Source organism: Sinohyriopsis cumingii, chromosome 19, assembly GCF_028554795.1.
Source record: "Sinohyriopsis cumingii isolate HCF-2022 chromosome 19, ASM2855479v2, whole genome shotgun sequence".
NCBI classification, from domain to species: domain Eukaryota; kingdom Metazoa; phylum Mollusca; class Bivalvia; order Unionida; family Unionidae; genus Sinohyriopsis; species Sinohyriopsis cumingii.
The window spans coordinates 43,038,448-43,049,524 of record NC_142979.1 but is presented as its reverse complement, the minus strand read 5'-3'; positions in this window follow the sequence as shown (position 1 = coordinate 43,049,524).

The following is an 11,077-nucleotide window of genomic DNA, read 5'->3' as shown; positions in this document are numbered from 1 at the left end:
GGGATCAGCGGTTCGCGCAAACATTTCTATTATTATTCATGTCGGTGTTTTCAATTGAAATCCATCAACGTCGTTTTCGTCGTAGACCACTCCCCGCTATCGCGTTCATGAGCGCGTTGGTTGCCGCATCGGTGGATGGCGATGTCGCCAACGACGGAGTCGTCGCCGCCAACGACTCTAGTTTTTCTTCCACGGCGTCATTTATTACTTTACTGACATTCGCAGGCATCACTGTCGTTGATGGCATCTGTTTTTTTCTCCTGGATTTCACCAACGACATTAGTTTGTCCCGCGCGGCTGAAAGCGCCTTTCCGGCAACATCGATACCCTTATCACGAATAACATCAATAGCCTTCATTCCTAATTGTTTGGCTAACGGCGCTACTTTTGGAGCCATTCTTGTAAATAACCCCGCAATGGTGCTACCGAGACCATCTCCATAGTACGCGCGGTAAACAGGCAATCGCGAGTTTACCACGTAGACGAGTACTGGTTTATCTTGGTTGTAGTGTATGATCATCCTTATTAAAAACACCAGTTTTCCAATTAGTGATTGTGATCACCAGTGATTGACCCCCTTCCCACCGCCGTGTGGAAAACCGGAATAAATTTTATCAAAATTTCCTTGGGTTTTTGCCCTCGATAAAAATCTGGTTTTTTCTTGATTTTTAGTCATTTTTGGTTGCCTATAGTCGTTTTTTTCTCGATTTTTCAGAAAAACATCGATTTTCTCTAAATGATTTCCTGGGGTTTTTACCCTCAAAAAATGGCAAAAATTAACAAAAACGATAATTTTAATCATCCACAAGTTCGTCTATGAGCGTTCGATATGCATTAATGTCCATGATACCGCCTGCAAATAACCGCTTGCAAATATCAGCGGCCTCATTGATTATTTCCGTAGAGTTATTTCCAGCTCGTTTTCCTCCGATTAGTACTTCCAGCCGTGATATATCACTGAGAACACTACCAGGACAGGTAACGCCGTAGGATTCTTTACCAACAGAGTATCCTTTTCCCTTTTTTGGTGTTCTACTTTTAACTTTCTCGAGGAATTCATCGTAATCGGGATCACCACGATGTGGTAATGCGTCTCTATGTTTACTCGCTAAATACACTATTCTTGCCCAGTTCTCCGTCGAGGTTATTTTTTTCTTGTAACCTTCATTGATATACTCATCTCGAAGGCTCTTAGTTGATGTTGTAACAACAAAATTAATTAATTCTTCATAGTCGTCGATGTCTCTAATTTGATCTATTGCGGACTTTTTAAGAACATTACGGGGTATATTTCCCTCTTTCTTTTTTTCTTTCGGTGTTTCTTCGGGTATTTCTTCGGGTATTTCTTCTTCTGGTTCTCTTGCGGTGGCGCCTAGTTCTTCTTCGTCGGCCATTGTAACATAAGGTTCTTGTGGTTCGGTTATAGCGAGTGTTGGTGGCCTCCGTGTTGTAGCAGCCGCTATTTTTGCAGGGAGTGTTTCTAAAGACTTTTTTGTTTGTTTTGTCTCTGCCGCTATCTTTTCAAGCGCATCGAGAACGGGTACAGTTGCCGCTGTAACATCCTTAGTCGCTTTAGTTACCGGGGCAAATAACTGTTCACTTCCAACAGCAAAATCAGTTTGCATTTGTTGTCGCGTTTGAAGTTTCTCTCTCACTCTGTCTCGTAACGGTATAAACTTTCTAAGCGCTGCTAGCCGCTCTCTGGCTAGCCGAGTAGTAAGTGATTCACCTACCATTATTGTAAATTGATCCGCAATTTCAAATAAAATTTTCCGCCGGGTCTTTCCATGGTGGCATTGTACATCACATGTATATAATGTTACATTGGTATGCCGACTTCGTCACGCGACGTGGGCACAGGTAACTTCAAGCTGGGGTTTCGTCTATAATCCTCCTAATGTTTTTAATCTTACTAGCGATCTCGCGGCGTTTTTCATAAAGCTGCCCGAGTTTTTTTCGTATTGTTTCAACGGCAGTGAATAACCCAATGAATACGCTTACGTCATTACCATACAGGTTCTCATTAATTGTATGTTGTAATCGTTTTATAAAAGAATATTCGCGGGCTAGCGTAAAACGCCCTCGCTTCGATTGTTCGTTTATAGCCTCATAATCGGATAATATTTCCTCGCTGTTGAGCCTATCAGATAATACAATTCCTTGATTTTTTAATTTTGAAATCTCAGTTAATATATTATTGATGTCTTGGGAATCCATATTCTTATAAACATCTTATTTCTAATATCAAAAATTTTAATAAAATTATTGGGGTCATTTTTGACCCCGTTTTTTGTATGGACAGTACAATGCCGTAAATCTCCACTCGAGTGTTGTGGCAGATTACAGGCATACATGGACAGTACAATGCCGTAAATCTCCACTCGAGTGTTGTGGCAGATTACAGGCATATACATATACTTAATTAAGGGTGCCTTCGCATCCATCTGAGCCCAAGGGAACCCCAAAACATACATCATCGTAGACCGCCCAGAAGATATGCTTGGGGGGACATCACTACATGTACTTAATTAAGGATAGATATATTTACAATGAAATGATTGATGGATGATGGGACGGCACAAGACAGCACAAACATAAAACGGCGGGGCGGTACTCTACGGCCAATTCAACCAATCAAAAGCAACCCAATTAAATTAACCCGGTTGCATGATTGTGAACAAAAGACAACCACACGCCCGGGTCAAGAGCGTGGGTTAGTTTTGATTAGTTGAATTGGCTTTCGAAAGCCCCAGGCTTATAACGAGTCATCTTATATATAAGGTGACTAGTACAACCGCGTCAGTCACAAGGTGTGTGTTAATTTGAATTCCCTTGAATCGTTGAATCCTTAAATACTTATTAATGGTGTTTCACAGCGTTTAAATGAAACCAAATACTCAAATAAAACACTAAAAAAAAGAATACAGCTGTTAGATAACAGCGTGTATTTCATTAGTTTTCATCGTAAAATGATTAATTAATCGTAACATTAATTGGACTTCAAGGGACGTAACTCTTGTCATGCGACGCTATCACAAAACGAGTTATCTCCCTTTGATGTTATATATGAAAATCGAATTCTGTAACCCGTCTTTTTTGAGATCGCTGTTTGATATACTCGTTCTGCTACTTTTCGTACTGAGGGCATACAAATATCAAAATATCTACTGGCTTCATTCATTGACTGAAAAGTTTTTTCTTCGTGTGTTGTTGTATCAAATGATTTTACACTCTTTGCTTTCTTTGAGTATTTACCAGTTCCGCCTTTTTTACTATTTTCACTTTGAGAGATGGCTTGCAGATTACACAGTCTGTTATTTTGAGGACATCCATCAATGTGATCAATAACAAGACCGTCGTTGATCAATCCGTTAAATGCTTCATAGATTATTCTATGAACGTAATAGCTTTTTTTCCCGGCACCAAACATCAAATACCCCTGATTATTTTTCCATCCAACCGGCTTCTTCAGTCTACAATTTCTAACAACACCGTCGCGAGATTCCTCGTAATTAACGAGCACAGGATGCGGCTGAAATTCTTGGTTCATTTGTATAATAATACTACTTGTCTAATTCATTATTTGGTTTAATTATAAACCTTGCAACATAGTCTTGGGGGGTTTTGATGACGAAGTCTGCGGTGGGGTCAATGACGGCGTTTTGTATTCGCTTGTCGTAATAGCGTTTTAACTCTCTGTATCGCTTTCCGCCACAATTGATACACAACTGCGATTTTCCTCTTACACCAACGTGACAAACCAAGCACGGTAGGGGGCCAAGAGAACCATTACGAACGCTTTGTAAATGATACCCGCAGAATTCACCTCTACATGATTTATTGCACGGGGTTGTCGACCCAATCATCAACCATTTGCAGTGATTCATTATACTATATTCTTTCATTTAAATACTTGTTTTAATTATATGGATGAGTTCGAGAGATTAGCAGCAATTAAGCCCTGGAAAAATATTAAGTTCAATCTCGATAGAGTCCTCAAGGACGCACCAAAAGCGTTAATAAACGATAGAACCCTGTTGAATAAAATACGCGATTGTATCAATGAATTCAAGCGTGATGGTGCATCTCATAGTTGGTCAACATTTCGAATTGATGGCGTTGTTGATGCTACCATGAACGATAACCGCGCAGCAACGATAATATCACAACTTGACGGTAAAAGGTATTTCTTCAGAGTAAAATTCATTGTCCGGGTGGAATCAGGTAATTGGATCATACGTGATAAATTTGAACCAGTTCTCAGCGATAAGAAAACAGTCATTGTTAGCCGCGACTCCAAGCCAGGGTTGTTAACCGGAATTGACAGACCATACTATGAACGAGCGTATCCTGAAACAGCAGTTGTCTATGGAATATACCCGTTAAATAAGAAACCTGATATCGGAAAACTAGCGCCGATGAAACAGTCAACGGGGATAAATTGTGTAGCAGAACGAGTAATAGAGCATTTTACAAATGCGTGTCGAGGAAACAAATTGACTGATTTACGACGTAGTAAAATAAACCAGTGGGAACTAACCGTAAAAGAGCGTGGAGCAACCATCAGCGACATAGCGAAATTAGAAACGTCGCTGAGATTTCCAATAACCGTTACAACGATAACCGGTGAAGTATTATACGAATCAAAGTACAAATCAAAGGGAGCCCCAATCAAAATTATTGATCATAACGAACACGCGTGGACGCCCGCGGTCACAATATTTCCACGGGATAGAACAGTAAAGTATATCCCGGGGGAATTCCTGGAAGATGGCGGTTTTCTCGCGGAGAGGAAACTATTTGATGCTATTGCCTGCTTGTGTAAAAACGACCCTGTGTCAGTGTGGTTACTTCGAAGCACTGAAAACGACATGGATACCTTTGATCAGTTTGTAAGACCAAACGGTGAATTATATCGCACTGAAGCGTTTCACAACAAGATGAAAAAAACCGCCATGGAATTTGAAGAGCATGATGAACAACTGCTAACAAATTGTTTTACGATTCCATCGGTTGCGGCTCATGTTGCAGCAAGGAAAAATGCGTGGAGACCAACGCGCAAGGAATTTCTACCGGATGTACAATCCAGTTGTTTGGAATATTATCACGGTGGACTATGGAACACTGAATACAACCGCGACGCTATGATTTCCGTTGATATGGTTGCCTGTTATCCAGCGAGTTTTCTCGGGTATGGATCCGCCGCTGAGTATTTCAAACGATTTGGACACCCCAGACATGAAATGACTCGTGTTGCTATTAATGGACCACTGCCTGATTTTGATTTAACCGGATTCGCTCGCATAGTATCATTTGAATTCGCGGCAGGACTTCATCGCTGTTGTTATATTTGGATCGGTAGACACATGGCTGAAAAGAAGTGGCTTCCAATAGCGCTTCTACGGTATATGATTGATTGTAAAATGCTAATTTCGTTGATTGTCAGTGACGCGATTATATCATACCGGGCGCAGACTGATGTCTGGTTACCAGAACCAGAGCGTCTAGATAGCATAATTGACGAATCCAGAGCACACATTGATGCCGACGAGGAATATATCATCGAATGGTCCAAAAGGATATTCAACCAACGAAACTGCGAGGCAAAAGATCTCGGTAGAAGAATAATCGGTAAGTTCACACAAGGTGGAAAAAACCACGACTACAAACGATATTGCTCACGGCTGATTATAGATGACGCAGAATATGATTTCGTAATCAAGGACGCAGTGGCAAAAAATAGATACGTGAACTGCAAAACAGCTTTCTTGTCCAATGGAACAAAGTTGGGTACAGTTGTTACCTACTTTGATGGAGACAGCCCCGCGTATCCGCATTTGAGGGCGTCTATGCTGGGTTACGCCGCTATCAATTTATTCTCGATGATAAATAGATTCCCCGACACCGCGGTTAGAGTAGCCGTTGATTCGTTTTATGTTGACGTAGCGTATAAGGAAAACATAGCCGAGTTTACTAGTCCGGACGAGAGTTGGGGTATATGGAGAATTAAAAATGAAATACGACGCGATTATTCCCCTTCAGCAAATGTCACCGTTGAAAATAATTACTTACGCGGTGATAATTTATCAGAATGGTCTAATGCACCACCGTGTTCTGATCCAATTTGTAGATACAAAACAGTTTATTTAAGCGGCTGTGGCGGGTCAGGAAAGACGACTCGGGCAATTGAATTATTTCAAACGCGGGCAAGTATAATCGTGCTTACACCGACCCATAGACTAGCGCGAGAGATAAAACAACGAAATGTTGACGCCGTTACTTATCACAGCTTTTTTCGATACAGCGGCGGTGAGTGGACTCCTGATCGAATGGGCGAAAAATTTATTCCTGAGATTATCATCTGGGATGAGATATGTACTGTTTCGTTAGATACTTTACAAATGTTTCTTGAGTGGTTGCTGCGCGCGAATACAGCGGTAATCATGTGTGGCGACCATGGCCAACCACCACCATTTGTCGGCGAGGGTCCACATGATTGGTTAAAGGGTTTTGTGGACTATTATGAAGAAACCGATACTGATTACCGAGCACTTGATGAACAACTGCGCGAGGTTAAAAAATTAATCAGATTACAGCCGGATAGAGTTCAATGTGAAATAATCCGCGAGGTGATTCCGGAAACGCCGTTAAATGAATTCTGGGAAACATGGAGACCAAACGATTTGATTGTAGGGAGTAGAAAGATAGTCAGAGACACACTTCAGCGGAAGTTGTTTGCGTTGCATAAGGAAAAGTTTCCAACGCGTCCAGTGCCGTTGTGTTATAGATCCGCGAATACACGGCGGCAGAACATTGAAGTTGAAATCCCGGGCCGGACAGAAAAACAAATACTGGTGCTGAATGATATCGTGCTCTTTGATATCAGCGTCGTCGAGGACGCGCTACGTGCTGATAAATCCCCGTGGACGCTAGGATACGCAACAACAATACATTCCTCGCAGGGATTAACCATCACGGACACAATTGTTTGGATGGTTGATAATCGCATCGAATGGTCAAATCTAGTCTATCTTGCAGTGTCCCGAGTACGGAGGATAAATCAGCTTCGAAGAATTGTTATTGACGGAGTCAGTGACGAAGTCAGTGACGGAGTCACCAACGATGCAAGCGTCATTGATAGAAAACTCTCGGGTTACCGCCAACAGGATAAAAAAAAAACAGCGGCGTTTTGATATTGATGCCGAATTAATAATTGCGTTACGACAACAACAGAATAATCACTGCGCGAGTTGTAATTGTGTAATGCGCTGGCGTTATTCGGATAAAGACGCTCGCCAATTTACCGTGGACAGGATCGATAACAGTCTCGGTCATGTCAAAAACAATGTGAGATTAACCTGTCTTGAGTGTAATAGACGCAACGGCGCTAGTTAAGACCACGCGGGGGCAATTGAGTATCGTCAGGTATCACTTGTAGTTGCTCGCGAGTAAATCCGCGCTGAGGAGCAGTTGAATCCAGTCTATAGATCGGTGGTCTACCAGTTGATCGTGTTATCGTTGATAGGTTATGTGTGGTAACACTCCAAATAGGATCAGTAGCTCTTTTTTTACCGCCTTCAAGCTCTCCTGGTTCATACAGATATCTGACAGTGACATCGCCGAGAATCGGCTTGGAAACGCTATCTATTTTTGATCTTCCGGGTATGTACTCGTATTTAATCGCGTCGCTGGGCTTCATGTTGATTGCTTGGGTAATCTCGTTATTTAACGCTGCAATTACGCCTGGTAACCTTTTAACCCATTCACGAGATCGTTTTTCTTGGATGAATTCCTTCGCGTATTGATACCCAAATAACCGTTCAGCAAGAGTCCGATTGAATCGTTCAACAATTGCCTGATCACGATGTAGCGCAGTATGACCTCGTCGTATCGCGACGCTATGATGTTTCAGCGTTGATAAAACAGCGCCGCGAAATTCATTGCCAGGATCAACTTGTAATAGATTTGGCCAGCGCAGAGGGCCCCTTCGGTAAATCCGCTCAAACGCATCGGCTACTTCAGTTGCTGACTTTGTTTTTAACGGCTCCGCTTGTTTGTATCGACTCGCAACATCAACTACGGTTAGCGCGTATTTGTAACCGTTGTCATGCGGAAGAAATAATATATCAGCCTGATGAACTTCATTAGGTACGCTGACATCAAAGTGTGAGAAGTTTATTTGTTTAGGCGGTGGTAGATAAATTTGCCATATAGCCTGTTTGGATAACCAATTAGCCGCAACGGCCTTTGTTACCTTTGCAGCGCTTGCGAGTTTACCAATTGCGGCCTTTCCTTTCCAGTATCCTCTCGGAGAATAATAGATGGATTCCATGTTGTTATTATAAACGCTAGCGTTTTCAATTACCAGCGCGAGAAGCTCCGCTTCCAATCATTAATTTACCTTTCATAGCCGATTTTACCAACCATGAAGCCAATTTTTCTTTGAATGATTTATCAGGAATAGCATTTAACGCGTGAATTAATTTTACATCCGCGATATGACGCTGTTGCAAATCACCGCTACGATAAGCTATATCATGTATCCGACATGCTTCGTCGATAGCGTTTATTGGATACTCACCGGGTCGCGGCTGATTTTGATCATCGAGTCTGATATCTAATCGTGTTCCGGGGCCACAGTAGCTATATCCTGGGAGGTGCTTTTCTCCTGGATACTTTGCCCACGGTGTTCCGGGGAGTTTTGATAACTTGGCTGCAATATCACCTCCTCGCTTTTTTTTAAAGCATCCCCGGGTCTAGCAGAAATAAATCTAAATTTTTTTGTACCGCATTGTACACACTTACCAGTAAGCGCCGATCTGTTATTTCTTGTTATAACGGTTGTCATATCATTTGTGCCAGTACGCACTCTACACTTCACACAATATAGATCCATAATTTATGTATAGAGATATGGATATAATTGATTTTTCGGCGACTAAAACGAGAGAACCAGTTAAGCATGTTGCAGCGTTACCAAACTCGATCCGGATGATTATCATCGGACCATCTGGATCCGGCAAGACGCAATTGTTACTCAATTTAATAATGAGATGGATGAAGTGGGATAAGTTGTATTTAATCGCCCCTAGCGTGGATGATCAACGATGCTACGAGGTGTTGAAAGATTTTAACGAGAATGCATCAGCGATCGCTGAAAAAAATGTTATTGAGTTTATTACAGATATCAATGATGCACCGGGTATTGATGATATTGATGGCGACGTTAACAATCTAGTCGTGTACGATGATGTTATGTTAGACAATCAAAAAAACCCAGCTAGGATATTTTCCAGAGGCAGGCATAAAAACACCGACGTGATATATGTCACTCAACGATACACTCAGATTCCAAAAGTAATCAGAGACAACTGTAATATTCTTGCTGCATTCAACGGCGTTGATACACACACGCTACGAAATGTTTGGCAGACATGGTGCGGCGGTGACATGCACTTTAATTGTTTTCGAAACTTTTTTAGTCATGCTCAGTCGACCCCACATGGATTTGTAACGATAAATTTACATGATCCTCGGACACGATATCGTATCGGACTTGACCAAATATTTGGTTAGTTGTAAATAACCACTTAGCAGCAGGGGGGGTAATGACATCGACGCGGTCGTCGCTGTGCTTACCGGACGCTGACGACGCTTGGGATCGGCGCGCAGAAGGTATTAATTAAACCAAATGACGTCACCATCGTGTAAGATGGACCGTCGTCGTTTTTTTTTTACCAGGCGCTGACTACACCGGATCCGCTGAGTGCAGAAAGTAATAATTAAGCAAAATAACGATTGGACAAAATGTCCGATTCGCCCCCCCCTGCTGCTCCTCGACATACGTGTGCCTTGACAGTATTGGTACATATGCCTTTTCCACAGGTAGGGCACAATCTCAGGAGTTGACAAGCACATTTCTGCTGTGAACCTTGCGTCTTCAGATGTTGTTGGTAACAGGTAGGGCTGACAAACGTGCGCAGACAAGCAGGACAATGCATTGGTTCTTGCCTTTCGCTCAGACAGGGTTGAGAGGCCAAACATCCTGAGCATTTCGATCCGCAATGTTTGTGTTGCTCTCGATTATTATAACCATGGTCACATTTCTCATAGTAATATTTGTATCCCAGGAATCCGGTGATACTGGTAATGGTATCGAAATGGTCATCGTGATGATAAAGGTGAATGTATTTTCCGTCCTTAAAGTCTTGGCCTCGAAACAACGGAGGTCCGCGCACTTCTTGAGGGTGCACTTTCAAGGTGTATCGTGGAGCTAGGGCATCTTGCAATTTTTGCATCTCAGGAATGCCACAGGGTGAGTCTTTGGACAGGCCTGTTTCTTGTAACAGAAGTTCTGCTTCGTTTCGTTGTTTGGCTCGGTTCGATTTTCGAATGTTCTCCCAGTCTCTTTTCCATTCTACCGTGTCGTTCTTGTTGGCATAAGTTCGTCCCACCACGATGGTTCTGGCTAAACACATCTGGTCTTGAGGGTTGTGAATTCGGACGAGGCTTGTTTTGGTGTTACGAAGGCCGTCCACCAATAAGACCTTTTTGTGGCCAGTCCCTTGAGAAGGAGAGACGTGGGTCATGTCCAGTGTGGCTTTTCCATCGGTGATGTCAAACTGGCCATTGGATTGTTGTACGTGTTGAATCTTGTCCATGACTTTGGAAGCGGTCAATTCTGCAGGGCTGCTAAACTCGATTCAAACAGGGGATTTCAAACCGTCGTGTTGTATGGAAGGTCTCAAGCGATCGTCTTCTTTGGGTTGACATTGTCGCTTGAGTGTGGTACCCCGGTGATGAACCCTTCTGCTTTCTCTAAGGGTACGTCGGACTTGAAATCTTTAAACTTCACCGTGTATTTGTAAGCCGTGGTTCTAAATTTTCTAGAGGAGTTCTTTTCTGTCTCTCGAATGGAATAGTATTTTTCAGGGTTATCTAAGGGTGGTGAACTATGTTTAGAGGGTTCGGATTCTGGTTCACTCATGTCCTCTTCAAAATCACTGGCATGAATTTGTGCCAAGACTTCAGTTCTGGTACGAGGCGATAGATCACGTTTCTGTCTCTTACTTTCTTC